Source organism: Artemia sp. Qi Xiang Cuo, chromosome 14 (genome assembly GCF_049724085.1).
Source record: "Artemia sp. Qi Xiang Cuo chromosome 14, ASM4972408v1, whole genome shotgun sequence".
Lineage (NCBI taxonomy): Eukaryota > Metazoa > Arthropoda > Branchiopoda > Anostraca > Artemiidae > Artemia > Artemia sp. Qi Xiang Cuo.
Window position 1 is genome coordinate 31,052,848 of NC_142807.1, and position 20,963 is coordinate 31,073,810.

At 30.4% G+C, this 20,963-nt stretch overlaps 1 protein-coding gene across 1 annotated transcript in view; it reads left to right on the forward strand.

Annotated features, from left to right (window-relative positions):
• Window positions 1–20,963, forward strand: part of LOC148944363 (uncharacterized) — a 244,829-nt gene that overhangs the window by 62,304 nt on the left and 161,562 nt on the right. The window lies entirely within an intron of this gene.

Here is a 20,963-nt window from a genome sequence, read left to right on the forward strand (position 1 = left end):
AAATTCAAAATTAACTTTGAAAAATCAAGAGAATGTAAAAATCCAAAATGAACTTTGAAAAATCAAGAGAATGTAACTGTGACAAGGTAAACCATGACAAAACACTACTGAAATATTAAAACTCTTGCATTTCAATGAAAGAAAATCCAAAATGAACTTTGAAAAATCAAGAGAATGTAACTGTGACAAGGTAAACAATAACAAAACACTACTGAAATATTCCAAATCTTTCATTTCTACGAAAGAAATCCAAAAAATGAACTTTGAAAAATCAAGAGAATATAACTGTGACAAGGTAAACCACGACAAAACACTACTGAAATATTCCAACTCTTGCATTTCAACGAAAGAAATCCAAAATGAACTTTGAAAAATCAAGAGAATGTAACTGTGACATGCTAAACCACGACAAAATACTACTGAAATATTCCAACTCTTGCATTTCAAGGAAAGAAATCCAAAATGAACTTTGAAAGATCAAGAGGATGTAATTGTGAAAAGGTAAACCACGATAAAACACTACTAAATATTCCAACTCTTGCATTTCACGAAAGAAATTCAAAATGAACTTTGAAAAATCAAGAGCATGCAACAGTGATATGGTAAACCATGCCAAAACACTACTGAAATATTCCAACTCTTGCATTTCACGAAAAAAATTCAAAATGAACTTTGAAAAATCAAGAGAATGTAACTGTGACAAGGCAAAGCACAACAAAATACTACTAAGATATTCAAATTCGTGCACTTTAAATACAAAAATCCAAAATAAAATTTGAAAAATTAAGAAGATGTAGCTGTGACAAGTTAAGGCATAAAAAGCCACTACTAAACTATTCCAACTTATGCATTACAACGAAAGATATTAAAAATGAAATTTGAAAAATCATGGGACCGTAAAAATCAAAAATTAAATTTGAAAAATTAAGAGAATGTAACTGTGATAAGGTAAACCACGACAAAACACTACTGAAATATTCCAACTCTTGCATTTCAAGGAAAGAAATCCAAAATGAACTTTGAAAAATCAAGAGAATGTAACTGTGAGAAGGTAAACCATAACAAAACACTACTGAAATATTCAAACTCTTGCATTTCAACGAAAGAAATCCAAAAATGAACTTTGAAAAATCAAGAGAATGTAACTATGACAAGGTAAACCATGATAAAACACTACTGAAATATTCCAACTCTTGCATTTCAAGGGAAAAAAACCAAAATGATCTTTGAAATATGAACAGAATGTCACTGTAACAAGGTAAACCACGACAAAACACTACTGAAATATTGCAACTCTTGCATTTCAATGAAAGAAATCCGAAATGAACTTTGAAAAATCAAGAGAATATAACTGTGAAAAGGTAAACCATGACAAAACACTACTGAAATATTCCAAATCTTGCATTTCACTAAAGAAATTGAAAATGAACTTTGAAAAATCAAGAGAATGTAACTGTGACAAGGCAAAGCACAACAAAACACTACTGAGATATTCCAACTCTTGCATTTCAAGGAAAGAAATTCAAAATGGAGTTTGAAAAATTAAGAGCATGTAACAGTGACAAGGTAAAGCACAACAAGACACTACTGAAATATTCCAACTCTTGCATTTCACGAAAGAAATTCAAAATGAACTTTGAAAAATCAAGAGAATGTAAAAATGCAAAATGAACTTTGAAAATCATGAGAATGTAACTTTGAGAAGGTAAACCACGAAAAAACACTACTGAAATATTCCAACTCTTGCATTTCACGAAAGAAATTCAAAATGAACTTTGAAAAATCAAGAGAATGTAAAAATCCAAAATTAACTTTGAAAAATCAAGAGAAAGTAACTGTGACAAGGTAAACCATGACAAAACACTACTGAAATATTAAAACTCTTGCATTTCAATGAAAGAAAATCCAAAATGAACTTTGAAAAATCAAGAGCATGTAACTGTGACAAGGTAAACAACGACAAAACACTACTGAAATATTCCAACTCTTTCATTTAAACGAAAGAAATCCAAAAAATGAACTTTTAAAAATCAAGAGAATGTAACTGTGACGAGGTAAACCACGACAAAACACTACTGAAATATTCCAACTCTTGCATTTTAAGGAAAGAAATCCAAAATGAACTTTGAAAAATCAAGAGAATGTAACTGTGACATGCTAAACCACGACAAAATACTACTGAAATATTCCAACTCTTGCATTTCAAGGAAAGAAATCCAAAATGAACTTTGAAAGATCAAGAGGATGTAATTGTGAAAAGGTAAACCACGATAAAACACTACTAAATATTCCAACTCTTGCATTTCACGAAAGAAATTCAAAATGAACTTTGAAAAATCAAGAGCATGCAACAGTGATATGGTAAACCATGCCAAAACACTACTGAAATATTCCAAATCTTGCATTTCATGAAAGAAATTCAAAATGAACTTTGAAAAATCAGGAGAATGTAATTGTGACGATGTAAAGCACAACAAAACACTACTAAAATATTCAAACTCTTTCATATCAATGAAAGAAATACAAAATGAAATTTGAAAAATCAAGAGAATTTAACAGTGACAAGTTAAAGCACAATAAGACACTACTCAAATATTCCAACTCTTGCATTTCAAGGAAAAAAATCCAAATTTAACTTTGAAAAATCATGAGAATATAAAAATCCAAAATGAACTTTGAAAAATCAAGAGAATGTAACTGTTACAAGGTAAACCACGACAAAACACTACTGAAATATTCCAACTCTTGCATTTCAAGGAATGAAATCCAAAATGAACTTTGAAAAATCAAGAGAATGTAACTGTGAGAAGGTAAACCATGACAAAACACTACTGAAATATTCAAACTCTTGCGTTTCAACTAAAGAAATCCAAAAATGAACTTTGAAAAATCAAGAGAATGTAACTATGACAAGGTAAACCATGATAAAACACTACTGAAATATTCCAACTCTTGCATTTCAAGGAAAAAAACCAAAATGAACTTTAAAAAATCAAGAGAATGTATCAGTTACAAGGTAAACCAATAAAAAACACTTATAAAAAAGTCTAAATTTCGAATTTCACGGAAGAAATTCAAAATGAACTTTGAAAAATAAATAGAATGTAAAACTCCACAATGAGCTATTAAAAAACATTTGGACTTGGCTTCGGCAAGGAAAAGCACAAAAAAATACTACTGAAATATTACAACTCTTGAATTTCACGAAAGAAAATCAAAATGAACTTTGCATTTCACAAAAGAAATACAAAATTAACTTTGAAAAATCAAGAGAATGTAACTGTGACAAGGTAAACCACGACGAAACACTACTGAAATATTAAAACTCTTGCATTTCAATGAAAGAAATCCAAAATGGACTTTGAAAAATCAAGAGAATGTAACTGTGACAAGGTAAACCATAACAAAACACTACTGAAATATTCCAAATCTTTCATTTCAACGAAAGAAATCCAAAAAATGAACTTTGAAAAATCACGAGAATGCAACTGTGACAAGGTAAACCGCGACAAAACACTATTGAAATATTCCAGCTCTTGCATTTCAAGGAAAGAAATCCAAAATCAACTTTAAAAAATCAAGAATATGCAACTATGATAAGGTAAACCACGACAAAACACTACTGAAATATTCCAACTCTTGCATTAGGAAAGAAATCCAAAATGAACTTTGAAAAATCAAGAGAATGTAACTGTGACATGCTAAACCACGACAAAATACTACTGAAATATTCCAACTCTTGCATTTCAAGGAAAAATCCAAAATGAACTTTGAAAGATCAAGATGATGTAATTGTGAAAAGGTAAACCGCGATAAAACACTACTAAATATTCCAACTCTTGCATTTCACGAAAGAAATTCAAAATGAACTTTGAAAAATCAAGAGCATGCAACAGTGATATGGTAAACCATGCCAAAACACTACTGAAATATTCCAACTCTTGCATTTAACGAAAAAAATTCAAAATGAACTTTGAAAAATCAAGAGAATGTAACTGTGACAAGGTAAAGCACAACAAAACACTACTTAAATATTCCAACTCTTGCATTTCAACGAAAGAAATTCAAAATGAACTTTGAAAAAATTAAGAGCATGTAACTGTGACAAGGTAAAGCACAACAAGACACTACTGAAATATTCCAACTCTTGCATTTCAACGAAAGAAATTCAAAATGAATTTTGAAAAATCAAGAGAATGTAAAAATCAAAAATGAACTTTGAAAAATCAAGAGAATGTAACTGTTACAAGGTAAACCAAGTTAAAACACTACTGAAATACTCCAACTCTTGCATTTCAAGGAATGAAATCCAAAATGAACTTTGAAAAATCAAGAGAATGTAACTGTGAGAAGGTAAACCATGACAAAACACTACTGAAATATTCAAACTCTTGCGTTTCAACGAAAGAAATCCAAAAATTAACTTTGAAAAATCAAGAGAATGTAACTATGACAAGGTAAACCATGATAAAACACTACTGAAATATTCCAACTCTTGCATTTCAAGTAAAAAAAACCAAAATGAACTTTGTAAAATCAAGAGAATGTAACTGTGACAAGGTAAACCACGACAAAACACTACTGAAATATTCCAACTCTTGCATTTCAAGGAAAGAAATCCAAAAAAAAATCAAGAGAATGTAACTGTGACAAGGTAAACCACGATAAAACACTATTGAAATATTCCAACTCTTGCATTTCACGAAAGAAATTCAAAATTAACTTTGAAAAATCAAGAGAATGTAAAAATCCAAAATGAACTTTGAAAAATCAAGAGAATGTAACTGTGATATGTTAAACCACGATAAAACACTACTGAAATATTCCAACTCTTGAATTTTACAAAAGAAATCCAAAATGAACTTTGAAAAATCAAGAGAATGTAAAAATCCAAAATGAACTTTGAAAAATCAAGAGAATGTAACTGTGACAAGGTAAACCATGACAAAACACTATTGAAATATTAAAACTCTTGCATTTCAATGAAAGTAATCCAAAATGGACTTTGAAAAATCAAGAGAATGTAACTGTGACAAGGTAAACCATAACAAAACACTACTGAAATATTCCAAATCTTGCATTTCAATGAAAGAAATCCAAAAAATGAACTTTGAAAAATCAAGAGAATGTAACTGTGACAAGGTAAACCACGACAAAACACTACTGATATATTCCAGCTCTTGCATTTCAAGGAATGAAATCCAAAATCAACTTTAAAAAATCAAGAGAATGTAACTATGATAAGGTAAACCACGACAAAACACTACTGAAATATTCCAACTCTTGCATTAGGAAAGAAATCCAAAATGAACTTTGAAAAATCAAGAGAATGTAACTGTGACATGCTAAACCACGACAAAACACTACTGAAATATTCCAACTCTTGCATTTCAAGGAAAGAAATCCAAAATGAACTTTGAAAGATCAAGAGGATGTAATTGTGAAAAGGTAAACCGCGATAAAACACTACTAAATATTCCAACTCTTGCATTTCACGAAAGAAATTCAAAATGAACTTTGAAAAATCAAGAGCATGCAACAGTGATATGGTAAACCATGCCAAAACACTACTGAAATATTCCAAATCTTGCATTTCACGAAAAAAATTCAAAATGAACTTTGAAAAATCAAGAGAATGTAACTGTGACAAGGCAAAGCACAACAAAACACTACTGAAATATTCCAACTCTTGCATTTCAACTAAAGAAATCCAAAATGAACTTTGAAAAATCAAGAGAATGTAACAGTGACAAGGTAAAGCACAACAAGACACTACTGAAATATTCCAACTCTTGCATTTCAACGAAAGAAATTCAAAATGAACTTTGAAAAATCAACAGAATGTAAAAATCCAAAATGAACTTTGAAAAATCAAGAGAATGTAACTGCGACAATGTAAACCACGATAAAACACTATTGAAATATTCCAACTCTTGCATTTCACGAAAGAAATTCAAAATGAAGATTGAAAAATCAAGAGAATGTAAAAATCCAAAATGAACTTTGAAAAATCAAGAGAATCTAACTATGATAAGGTAAACCACGACAAAACACTACTGAAATATTCCAACTCTTGAATTTCAAAGAAAGAAATCCAAAATCAACTTTGAAAAATCAAGAGAATGTAACTATGATAAGGTAAACCACGACAAAACACTACTGAAATATTCCAACTCTTGCATTTCAAGGAAAGAAAACCAAAATGAACTTTGAAAAATCAACAGAATAGAACTGTGACAAGGTAAACCACGACAAAAACTACTGAAATATTCCAACTCTTGCATTTCAAGGAAAGAAATCGAAAGTGAACTTTAAAAAATCAAGAGAATATAACTGTGACAAGGTAAACCACGATAAAACACTATTGAAATATTCCAACTCTTGCATTTCACGAAAGAAAGTCAAAATGAACTTTGAAAAATCAAGAGAATGTAAAAATCCAAAATGAACTTTGAAAAATCAAGAGAATGTAACTGTGAGATGGTAAACCACGACAAAACACTACTGAAATATTCCAACTCTTGCATTTCACGAAAGTAATTCAAAATGAACTTTGAAAAATCAAGACAATGTAAAAATCCAAAATGAACTTTGAAAAATCAAGAGAATGTAACTGTGACAAGGTAAACCATGACAAAACACTACTGAAATATTAAAACTCTTGCATTTCAATGAAAGAAATCCAAAATGTACTTTGAAAAATCAATAGAATGTAACTGTGACAAGGTAAACAATAACAAAACACTACTTAAATATTCCAAATCTTTCATTTCAACGAAATAAATCCAAAAACTGAACATTTAAAAATAAAGAAAATGTAACAGTGATAATTTTAACCACGACAAACACTACTTAAGCATTCAAGCTCTCGCATTTCAATGAAATAAATCCAATATCAGCTTTAAAAGATCAAGAGAATGTAACTTTGATAAGGTAAACCACGATAAAACATTACTGAAATATTCCAACTCTTACATTAGGAAAGAAATCCAAAATGAACTTTGAAAAATCAAGAGAATGTAACTGTGACATGCTAAACCATGACAAAACACTACTGAAATATTCCAACTCTTGCATTTCAAGGAAAGAAATCCAAAATGAACTTTGAAAGATCAAGAGGATGTAATTGTGAAAAGGTAAACCACGATAAAACACTACTAAATATTCCAACTCTTGCATTTCACGAAAGAAATTCAAAATGAAATTTGAAAAATCAAGAGCATGTAACAGTGATATGGTAAACCATGCTAAAACGCTACTGAAATATTCCAAATCTTGCATTTCACGAAAAAAATTAAAAATGAACTTAGAAAAAATCAAAAGAATGTAACTGTGACAAGGCAAAGCACAACAAAACACTACTGAAATATTCCAACTCTTGCATTTCAACGAAAGAAATCCAAAATGAAGTTTGAAAAATCAAGAGAATGTAACTGTGACAAGGTAAAGCACAACAAGACACTACTGAAATATTCCAACTCTTGCATTTCAACGAAAGAAATCCAAAATGAACTTTGAAAAATCAAGAGAATGTAACTGTTACGCGGTAAACCACGACAAAACACTACTGAAATATTCCAACTCTTGCATTTCAAGGAAAGAAATCCAAAATGAACTTTGAAAAATCAAGAGAATGTAACTGTGAGAAGGTAAACCATGACAAAACACTACTGAAATATTCCAACTCTTGCATTTCAACGAAAGAAATCCAAAAATGACCTTTGAAAAATCAAGAGAATGTAACTGTGACAAGGTAAACCATGACAAAACTCTACTGAAATATTCCAACTCTTTTATTTCAACGAAAGAAAACCAAAATGAACTTTGAAAAATCAACAGAATGTAACTGTGACAAGGTAAACCACGACAAAACACTACTGAAATATTCCAACTCTTGCATTTCAAGGAAAGAAATACAAAATGAACTTTGAAAAATCAAGAGAATGTAACTGTGAAAATGTAAACCACGAGAAAACACTACTGAAATATTCCAACTCTTGCATTTCACGAAAGAAATTCAAAATGAAGATTGAAAAATCAAGAGAATGTAAAAATCCAAAATGAACTTTGAAAAATCAAGAGAATCTAACTATGATAAGGTAAACCACGACAAAACACTACTGAAATATTCCAACTCTTGAATTTCAAGGAAAGAAATCCAAAATGAACTTTTAAAAATCAAGAGAATGTAACTATGAAAAGGTAAACCACGACAAAACACTGCTGAAATATTCCAACTCTTGCATTTCAAAGAAAAAAATACAAAATGAGCTTTGAAAAATCAAGAGAATGTAACTGTGACAAGGTAAACCACGATAAAACACTATTGAAATATTCCAACTCGTTACATTTCACGAAAGAAATTCAAAATGAACTTTTAAAAATCAAGAGAATGTAACTGTGACAAGGTAAAGCAAAACAAAACACTATTGAAATATTCCAACTCTTGCATTTCAACGAAAGAAATCCAAAATGAACTTTGAAAAATCAAGAGAATGTAACTGTGAGAAGGTAAACCATGATAAAACACTACTGAAATATTCCAACTCTGTAATTTCAATGGAAGAAATCCAAAATGAACTTTGAAAAATCAAGAGAATGTAGCTGTGACAAGGTAAACCATAACAAAACACTACTGAAATATTCCAACTCTTGTATTTCAACAAAAGAAATCCAAAAAATGAACTTTGAAAAATCAAGAAAATGTAACTGTGACAAGGTAAACCACGACAAAACACTACTGAAATATTCCAACTCTTGCATTTCAAGGAAAGAAATCCAAAATGAACTTTGAAAAATCAAGAGAATGTAACTATGACAAGGTAAACCACGACAAAACACTACTGAAATATTCCAACTCTTGCATTTCAAGGAAAGAAATCCAAAATGAACTTTGAAAAATCAAGAGAATATAACTGTGACAAGGTAAACCACGATAAAACACTATTGAAATATTCCAACTCTTGCATTTCATGAAAGAAATTCAAAATGAACTTTGAAAAATCAAGAGAATGTAACTGTGGCAAGGTAAAGCACAACAAAACACTACTGAAATATACCAACTCTTGCATTTCAACGAAAGAAATTCAAAATGAACCTTGCTAAATTTAGAGAATGTAACTGTGACATGGTAAACCACGACAAAACACTACTGAAATATTCCAACTCTTGCATTTCACGAAAGAAATTCAAATTGAATTTTGAAAAATCAAGAGAATGTAAAAATACAAAATGAACTTTGAAAAATTAGGAGAATGTAACTGTGACAAGGTAAACCATAGCAAAACACAACTGAAATATTCCAACTCTTGCATTTCAATGAAAGAAATCCAAAATGGACTTTGAAAAATCAAGAGAATGTAACTTTGACAAAGCAAACCATAACAAAACACTACTGAAATATTCCAACTCTTGCATTTCAACGAAAGAAATCCAAAAAATGAACTTTGAAAAATCAAGAGAATGTAACTGTGACAAGGTAAACCACGACAAAACACTACTGAAATATTCCAACTCTTGCATTTCAAGGAAAGAATTCCAAAATCAACTTTGAAAAATCAAGAGAATGTAACTATGATAAGGTAAACCACGACAAAACACTACTGAAATATTCAAACTCTTGCATTTCAAGGAAAGAAATCCAAAATGAACTTTGAAAAATCAAGAGAATGTAACTGTGACAAGGTAAACAACGAAAAAACACTACTGAAATATTCCAACTCTTGCATTTCAAGGAAAGAAATCCAAAATGAACTTTGAAAGATCAAGAGGATGTAATTGTGAAAAGGTAAACCACGATAAAACACTACTAAATATTCCAACTCTTGCATTTCACGAAAGAAATTCAAAATGAACTTTGAAAAATCAAGAGTATGTAACAGTGATATGGTAAACCATGCCAAAACACTACTGAAATATTCTAAGTCTTGCATTTCACGAAAAAATTCAAAATGAACTTTGAAAAATCAAGAGAATGTAACTGTGACAAGGTAAAGCACAACAAAATACTACTGAAATATTCCAACTCTTGCGTTTCAACGAAAGAAATCCAAAATGAACTTTGAAAAATCAAGAGAATGTAACAGTGACAAGGTAAAGCGCAACAAGACACTACTGAAATATTCCAACTCTTGCATTTCAACGAAAGAAATCCAAAATGAACTTTGAAAAATCAAGAGAATGTAAAAATCCAAAATGAACTTTGAAAAATCAAGAGAATGTAACTGTTACAAGGTAAACCACGACAAAACACTACTGAAATATTCCAACTCTTCCATTTCAAGGAATGAAATCCAAAATGAACTTTGAAAAATCAAGAGAATGTAATTGTGAGATGGTAAACCATAACAAAACACTACTGAAATATTCCAACTCTTGCATTTCAAGGAAATAAAACCAAAATGAACTTTGAAAAATCAATAGAATGTAACTGTGACAAGGTAAACCACGACGAAACACTACTGAAATATTCCAACTCTTGCGTTTCAAGGAAAGAAATCCAAAATGAACTTTGAAAAATCAAGAGAATGTAACTGTGACAAGGTAAACCACGATAAAACACTATTGAAATATTCCAACTCTTGCATCTCACGAAAGAAATTCAAAATGGACTTTGAAAAATCAAGAGAATGTAACTGTGAGATGGTAAACCACGACAAAACACTACTGAAATATTCCAACTCTTGCATTTCACAAAAGAAATTCGAAATGAACTTTGAAAAATCAAGAGAATGGAAAAATCCAAAATAAACTTTGAAAAATCAAGATGACAAGGTAAACCATGACAAAACACTACTGAAATATTCCAACTCTTGCATTTCAATGAAAGAAATCCGCAATGAACTTTGAAAAATCAAGAGAATGTAACTATGATAAGGTAAACCACGACAAAACACTACTGAAATATTCCAACTCTTGAATTTCAAGGAAATAAATCCAAAATGAACTTTGAAAAATCAAGAGAATGTAACTATGATAAGGTAAACAATGACAAAACATTACAGAAATGTTCAAACTTTTGCATTTCAATGAAAGAAAAACAAAATGAACTTTGAAAAATCAAGAGAATGTAAATTTGACAAGGTAAACCACGATAAAACACTATTGAAATATTCCAACTCGTTGCATTTCACGAAAGAAATTCAAAATGAACTTTTAAAAATCAAGAGAATGTAACTGTGACAAGGTAAAGCAAAACAAAACACTACTGAAATATTCCAACTCTTGCATTTCAAGGAAAGAAATCCAAAATGAACTTTGAAAAATCAAGAGAATGTAACTGTGACAAACCATGATAAAACACTACTGAAATATTCCAACTCTGTAATTTCAATGGAAGAAATCCAAAATGAACTTTTAAAAATCAAGAGAATGTAGCTGTGACAAGGTAAACCATAACAAAACACTACTGACATATTCCAACTCTTGTATTTCAACGAAAGAAATCCAAAAAATGAACTTTGAATAATCAAGAGAATGTAACTGGTGACGAGGTGAACCACGACAAAACACTACTGAAATATTCCATCTTTTGCATTTCAAGGCAAAAAATTCAAAAAGATCTTTGAAAAATCAAGAGAATGTAACCATGATAAGGCAAATCACGACAGAACACTACTGAAATATTCCAAGTCTTGCATTTCAACGAAAGAAATCCAAAATGAACTTTGAAAAATCAAGAGAATGTAACTGTGACAAGGTAAACCACGATAAAACAGTATTGAAATATTCCAACTCTTGCATTTCATGAAAGAAATTCAAAATGAACTTTGAAAAATCAAGAGAATGTAACTGTGGCAAGGTAAAGCACAACAAAACACTACTGAAATATACCAACTCTTGCATTTCAACGAAAGAAATTCAAAATGAACTTTGCTGAATTAAGAGAATGTAACTGTGACATGGTAAACCACGACAAAACACTACTGAAATATTCCAACTCTTGCATTTCACGAAAGAAATTCAAAATGAATTTTGAAAAATCAAGAGAATGTAAAAATACAAAATGAACTTTGAAAAATTATGAGAATGTAACTGTGACAAGGTAAACCATAGCAAAACACTACTGAAATATTCCAACTCTTGCATTTCAATGAAAGAAATCCAAAATGGACTTTTAAAAATCAAGAGAATGTAACTGTGACAAGTTAAACCATAGCAAAACACTACTGAAATATTCCAACTCTTGCATTTTAACGAAAGAAATCCAAAAAACGAACTTTGAAAAATCAAGAGAATGTAACTGTGACAAGGTAAACCCCGACAAAACACTACTGAAATATTCCAACTCTTGCATTTCAAGGAAAGAAATCCAAAATCAACTTTGAAAAATCAAGAGCATGTAACTATGATAAGGTAAACCACGACAAAACACTACTGAAATATTCAAACTCTTGCATTTCAAGGAAAGAAATCCAAAATGAACTTTGAAAAATCAAGAGAATGTAACTGTGACAAGCTAAACAACGAAAAAACACTACTGAAATATTCCAACTCTTGCATTTCAAGGAAAGAAATCCAAAATGAACTTTGAAAGATCAAGAGGATGTAATTGTGAAAAGTTAAACCACGATAAAACACTACTAAATATTCCAACTCTTGCATTTCACGAAAGAAATTCAAAATGAACTTTGAAAAATCAAGAGTATGTAACAGTGATATGGTAAACCATGCCAAAACACTACTGAAATATTCCAAGTCTTGCATTTCACGAAAAAATTCAAAATGAACTTTGAAAAATCAAGAGAATGTAACTGTGACAAGATAAAGCACAACAAAACACTACTGAAATATTTCAACTCTTGCGTTTCAACGAAAGAAATCCAAAATGAACTTTGAAAAATCAAGAGAATGTAACAGTGACAAGGTAAAGCACAACAAGACACTACTGCAATATTCCAACTCTTGCATTTCAAGGAAAGAAAACCAAAATGAACTTTGAAAATTCAATAGAATGTAACTGTGACAAGGTAAACCACGACGAAACACTACTGAAATATTCCAACTCTTGCGTTTCAAGGAAAGAAATCCAAAATGAACTTTGAAAAATCAAGAGAATGAAACTGTGACAAGGTAAACCACGATAAAACACTATTGAAATATTCCAACTCTTGCATCTCACGAAAGAAATTCAAAATGGACTTTGAAAAATCAAGAGAATGTAACTGTGAGATGGTAAACCACGAAAAAACACTACTGAAATATTCCAACTCTTGCATTTCACAAAAGAAATTCGAAATGAACTTTGAAAAATCAAGAGAATGGAAAAATCCAAAATAAACTTTGAAAAATCAAGATGACAAGGTAAACCATGACAAAACACTACTGAAATATTCCAACTCTTGCATTTCAATGAAAGAAATCCGCAATGGACTTTGAAAAATCAAGAGAATGTAACTATGATAAGGTAAACCACGACAAAACACTACTGAAATATTTCAACTCTTGAATTTCAAGGAAAGAAATCCAAAATGAACTTTGAAAAATCAAGAGAATGTAACTATGACAAGGTAAACCACGACAAAACACTACTGAAACATTCCAACTCTTGCATTTCAAGGAAAGAAATCCAAAATGATCTTTGAAATATCAAGAGAATGTAAATGTGACAAGGTAAACCACGAAAAAACACTATTGAAATATTCCAACTCTTACATTTCACGAAAGAAATTCAAAATGAACTTTTAAAAATCAAGAGAATGTAACTGTGACAAGGTAAAGCAAAACAAAACACTACTGAAATATTCCAACTCTTGCATTTCAAGGAAAGAAATCCAAAATGAACTTTGAAAAATCAAGAGAATGTAACTGTGATAAACCATGATAAAACACTACTGAAATATTCCAACTCTGTAATTTCAATGGAAGAAATCCAAAATGAACTTTGAAAAATCAAGAGAATGTAGCTGTGACAAGGTAAACCATAACAAAACACTACTGACATATTCCAACTCTTGTATTTCAACGAAAGAAATCCAAAAAATGAACTTTGAAAAATCAAGAGAATGTAACTGTGACGAGGTGAACCACGACAAAACACTACTGAAATATTCCAACTCTTGCATTTCAATGAAAGACATCCAAAATAAACTTTGAAAAATCAAGAGAATGTAACCATGATAAGGTAAATCACGACAGAACACTAATGAAATATTCCAACTCTTGCATTTCAACAAAAGAAATCCAAAATGAACCTTGAAAAATCAAGAGAATGTAACTGTGACAAGGTATACCACGATAAAACAATATTGAAATATTCCAACTCTTGCATTTCACGAAAGAAATTCAAAATGAACTTTGAAAAATCAAGAGAATGTAACTGTGGCAAGGTAAAGCACAACAAAACACTACTGAAATATTCCAACTCTTGCATTTCAACGAAAGAAATTCAAAATGAACTTTGCTGAATTAAGAGAATGTAACTGTGACATGGTAAACCACGACAAAACACTACTGAAATATTCCAACTCTTGCATTTCACGAAAGAAATTCAAAATGAATTTTGAAAAATCAAGAGAATGTAAAAATACAAAATGAACTTTGAAAAACTATGAGAATGTAACTGTGACAAGGTAAACCACAGCAAAACACTACTGAAATATTCCAACTCTTGCATTTCAATGAAAGAAATCCAAAATGGACTTTGAAAAATCAAGAGAATGTAACTGTGACAAAGTAAACCATAGCAAAACACTACTGAAATATTCCAACTCTTGCATTTTAATGAAAGAAATCCAAAAAATGAACTTTGAAAAATCAAGAGAATGTAACTGTGACAAGGTAAACCACGACAAAACACTACTGAAATATTCCAACTCTTGCATTTCAATGAAAGAAATCCAAAATCAACTTTGAAAAATCAAGAGCATGTAACTATGACAATGTAAACGACGACAAAACACTACTTAAATATTCAAACTCTTTCATTCCAACGAAAGAAAACCAAAATGAACTTTGAAAAATCAAGAGAATGTAACTGTGACAAGGTAAACCACGACAAAATACCGCTGAAATATTCCAACTCTTGCTTTTCAATGAAAGAAATCCAAAATGAACTTTGAAAAATCAAGAGAATGTAACTGTGACAAGGTAAACCACGATAAACCACTATTGAAATATTCCAACTCTTGCATCTCACGAAAGAAATTCAAAATGGACTTTGAAAAATCAAGAGAATGTAACTGTGACAAGGTAAACCACGATAAACCACTACTGAAATATTCCAACTCTTGCATTTCAAGTAAAAAAAACCAAAATGAACTTTGGAAAATCAACAGAATGTAACTGTGACAAGGTAAACCACGACAAAACACTACTGAAATATTCCAACTCTTGCATTTCAAGGAAAGAAATCCAAAGTGAACTTTAAAAAATCAAGAGAATGTAACTGTGACAAGGTAAACCACGATAAAACACTATTGAAATATTCCAACTCTTGAATTTAACGAAAGAAATTCAAAATGAACTTTTAAAAATCAAGAGAATGTAACTGTGACAAGGTAAAGCAAAACAAAACACTACTGAAATATTCCAACTCTTGCATTTCAAGGAAAGAAATCCAAAATGAACTTTGAAAAACCAAGAGAATGTAACTGTGATAAACCATGATAAAACACTACTGAAATATTCCAACTCTGTAATTTCAATGGAAAAAATCCAAAATGAACTTTGAAAAATCAAGAGAATGTAGCTGTGACAAGGTAAACCACGACAAAACACTACTGAAATATTCAAACTCTTGAATTTCAAGGAAAGAAATCCAAAATGAACTTTGAAAAATCAAGAGAATGTAACTGTGACAAGGTAAACAACGACAAAACACTACTGAAATATTCCAACTCTTGCATTTCAAGGAAAGAAATCCAAAATGAACTTTGAAAGATCAAGAGGATGTAATTGTGAAAAGGTAAACCACGATAAAACACTACTAAATATTCCAACTCTTGCATTTCACGAAAGAAATTCAAAATGAACTTTGAAAAATCAAGAGTATGTAACAGTGATATGGTAAACCATGCCAAAACACTACTGAAATATTCCAAGTCTTGCATTTCACGAAAAAATTCAAAATGAACTTTGAAAAATCAAGAGAATGTATCTGTGACAAGGTAAAGCACAACAAAACACTACTAAAATATTCCAACTCTTGCATTTCAACGAAAGAAATTCAAAATGAATTTTGAAAAATCAAGAGAATTTAAAAATTCAAATTGAACTTTGAAAAATCAAGAGAATGTAACTGTGAGATGGTAAACCACGAAAAAACACTACTGAAATATTCCAACTCTTGCATTTCACGAAAGAAATTCAAAATTAACTTTTAAAAATCAAGAGAATTCAAAAATCCAAAATGAACTTTTAAAAATCAAGAGAATGTAACTGTGACAAGGTAAACCATGACAAAACACTACTGAAATATTAAAACTCTTGCATTTCAATGAAAGTAATCCAAAATGGACTTTGAAAAATCAAGAGAATGTAACTGTGACAAGGTAAACCATAACAAAACACTACTGAAATATTCCAAATCTTGCATTTCAATGAAAGAAATCCAAAAAATGAACTTTGAAAAATCAAGAGAATGTAACTGTGACAAGGTAAACCACGACAAAACACTATTGATATATTCCAGCTCTTGCATTTCAAGTAAAGAAATCCAAAATCAACTTTAAAAAATCAAGAGAATGTAACTATGATAAGGTAAACCACGACAAAACACTACTGAAATATTCCAACTCTTGCATTAGGAAAGAAATCCAAAATGAACTTTGAAAAATCAAGAGAATGTAACTGTGACATGCTAAACCACGACAAAACACTACTGAAATATTCCAACTCTTGCATTTCAAGGAAAGAAATCCAAAATGAACTTTGAAAGATCAAGAGGATGTAATTGTGAAAAGGTAAACCACGATAAAACACTACTAAATATTCCAACTCTTGCATTTCACGAAAGAATTTCAAAATGAACTTTGAAAAATCAAGAGCATGCAATAGTGATATGGTAAACCATGCCAAAACACTACTGAAATATTCCAACTCTTGCATTTCACGAAAAAAATTCAAAATGAACTTTGAAAAATCAAGAGAATGTAACTGTGACAAGGTAAAGCACAACAAAACACTACTGAAATATTCCAACTCTGGCATTTCAACGAAAAAAATCCAAAATGAACTTTGAAAAATCAAGAGAATGTAACAGTGACAAGGTAAAGCACAACAAAACACTACTTAAATATTCCAACTCTTGCATTTCAACGAAAGAAATTCAAAATGAACTTTGAAAAATCAAGAGAATGTAAAAATCCAAAATGAACTTTGAATAATCATGAGAATGTAAGTGTGACAAGTAAAACCACAACAAAACACTACAGAAATATTCCAACTCTTGTATTTCAACGAAAGAAATCCAAAATGAACTTTTAAAAATCAAGAGAATGTAACTGTGACAAGGTAAACCATGATAAAACACTACTGAAATATTCCAACTCTGTAATTTCAATGGAAGAAATCCAAAATGAACTTTGAAAAATCAAGAGAATGTAGCTGTGACAAGGTAAACCATAACAAAACACTACTGAAATATTCCAACTCTTGTATTTCAACAAAAGAAATCCAAAAAATGAACTTTGAAAAATCAAGAAAATGTAACTGTGACAAGGTAAACCACGACAAAACACTACTGAAATATTCCAACTCTTGCATTTCAAGGAAAGAAATCAAAAATGAACTTTGAAAAATCAAGAGAATGTAACTATGACAAGGTAAACCACGACAAAACACTACTGAAATATTCCAACTCTTGCATTTCAAGGAAAGAAATCCAAAATGAACTTTGAAAAAATCAAGTGAATGTAACTGTGACAAGGTAAACCACGATAAAACATTATTGAAATATTCCAACTCTTGCATTTCATGAAAGAAATTCAAAATGAACTTTGAAAAATCAAGAGAATGTAACTGTGGCAAGGTAAAGCACAGCAAAACACTACTGAAATATACCAACTCTTGCATTTCAACGAAAGAAATTCAAAATGAACCTTGCTAAATTTAGAGAATGTAACTGTGACATGGTAAACCACGACAAAACACTACTGAAATATTCCAACTCTTGCATTTCACGAAAGAAATTCAAAATGAATTTTGAAAAATCAAGAGAATGTAAAAATACAAAATGAACTTTGAAAAACTATGAGAATGTAACTGTGACAAGGTGAACCACAGCAAAACACTACTGAAATATTCCAACTCTTGCATTTAAAGGAAAGAAATCCAAAATAAACTTTTAATAATCAAGAGAATGTAACTGTGACAAAGTAAACCATAGCAAAACACTACTGAAATATTCCAACTCTTGCATTTCAACGAAAGAAATCCAAAAAATGAACTTTTAAAAATCAAGAGAATTTAACATTGACAAGGTAAACCACGACATAACGCTACTGAAATATTCCAACTCTTGCATTTCAAGGAAATAAATCCAAAATCAACTTTGAAAAATCAAGAGAATGTAACTGTGACAAGGTAAACCATGACAAAACACTACTGAAATATTCCAACTCTTGAATTTCAAGGAAAAAATCCAAAATGAACTTTGAAAAAACATGAGAATGTAACTGTGACAAGCTAAAAAACGAAAAAACACTACTGAAATATTCCAACTCTTGCATTTCAAGGAAACAAATCCAAAATGAACTTTGAAAAATCAAGAGAATGTAACTGTGACAGGGTAAACCACGATAAAACACTACTAAATATTCCAACTCTTGCATTTCACGAAAGAAATTCAAAATGAACTTTGAAAAATCAAGAGTATGTAACAGTGATATGGTAAACCATGCCAAAACACTACTGAAATATTCCAAGTCTTGCATTTCACGAAAAAATTCAAAATGAACTTTGAAAAATCAAGAGAATGTAACTGTGACAAGGTAAAGCACAACAAAATACTGCTGAAATATTCCAACTCTTGCGTTTCAACGAATGAAATCCAAAATGAACTTTGAAAAATCAAGAGAATGTAACTATGACTAGGTAAAGCACAACAAGACACTACTGAAATATTCCAACTCTTGCATTTCAATGAAAGAAATCAAAAATGAAATTTGAAAAATCAAGAGAATGTAAAAATCCAAAATGAACTTTGAAAAATCAAGAGATTGTAACTGTTACAAGGTAAACCACGAAAAAACACTACTGAAATATTCCATCTCTTCCATTTCAAGGAATGAAATCCAAAATGAACTTTGAAAAATCAAGAGAATGTAATTGTGAGATGGTAAACCATAACAAAACTCTACTGAAATATTCCAACTCTTGCATTTCAAGGAAAGAAAACCAAAATGAACTTTGAAAATTCAATAGAATGTAACTGTGACAAGGTAAACCACGACAAAACACTACTGAAATATTCCAACTCTTGCGTTTCAAGGAAAGAAATCCAAAATGAAATTTGAAAAATCAAGAGAATGTAACTGTGACAAGGTAAACCACGATAAAACACTATTGAAATATTCCAACTCTTGCATCTCACGAAAGAAATTCAAAATGGACTTTGAAAAATCAAGAGAATGTAACTGTGAGATGGTAAACCACGACAAAACACTACTGAAATATTCCAACTCTTGCATTTCACAAAAGAAATTCGAAATTAACTTTGAAAAATCAAGAGAATGGAAAAATCCAAAATAAACTTTGAAAAATCAAGATGACAAGGTAAACCATGACAAAACACTACTGAAATATTACAACTCTTGCATTTCAATGAAAGAAATCCACAATGGACTTTGAAAAATCAAGAGAATGTAACTATGATAAGGTAAACCACGACAAAACACTACTGAAATATTCCAACTCTTGAATTTCAAGGAAAGAAATCCAAAATCAACTTTGAAAAATCAAGAGAATGTAACTATGACAAGGTAAACCACGACAAAACACTACTGAAATATTCCAACTCTTGCATTTCAAGGAAAGAAAACCAAAATGAACTTTGAAAAATCAAGAGAATGTAACTGTGACAAGGTAAACCACGATAAAACACTATTGAAATATTCCAACTCGTTGCATTTCACGAAAGAAATTCAAAATGAACTTTTAAAAATCAAGAGAATGTAACTGTGACAAGGTAAAGCAAAACAAAACACTACTGAAATATTCCAACTCTTGAATTTCAAGGAAAGAAATCCAAAATGAACTTTGAAAAATCAAGAGAATGTAACTGTGATAAACCATGATAAAACACTACTGAAATATTCCAACTCTGTAATTTCAATGGAAGAAATCCAAAATGAACTTTGAAAAATCAAGAGAATGTAGCTGTGACAAGGTAAACCATAACAAAACACTACTGACATATTCCAACGGTTGTATTTCAACGAAAGAAATCCAAAAAATGAACTTTGAAAAATCAAGAGAATGTAACTGTGACAAGGTAAACCACGACAAAACACTACTGAAATATTCCAACTCTTGCATTTCAAGGAAAGAAATCCAAAATGAACTTTGAAAAATCAAGAGGATGTAATTGTGAAAAGGTAAACCACGATAAAACACTACTAAATATTCCAACTCTTGCATTTCACGAAAGAAATTCAAAATGAACTTTGAAAAATCAAGAGTATGTAACAGTGATATGGTAAACCATGCCAAAACACTACTGAAATATTCCAAGTCTTGCATTTCACGAAAGAAATTCAAAATAAACTTTGAAAAATCAAGAGAATGTAACTGTGACAAGGTAAAGCACAACAAAGTACTACTGAAATATTCCAACTCTTGCATTTCAACGAATGAAATCCAAAATAAACTTTGAAAAATCAAGATAATATAACTGTGACAATGTAAAGCACAGAAAGACACTACTGAAAGATTCCAACTCTGGCATTTCAACGACAGAAATCAAAAATGAACTTTGAAAAATCAAGAAAATGTAAAAATCAAAAATGAACTTTGAAAAATGAAGA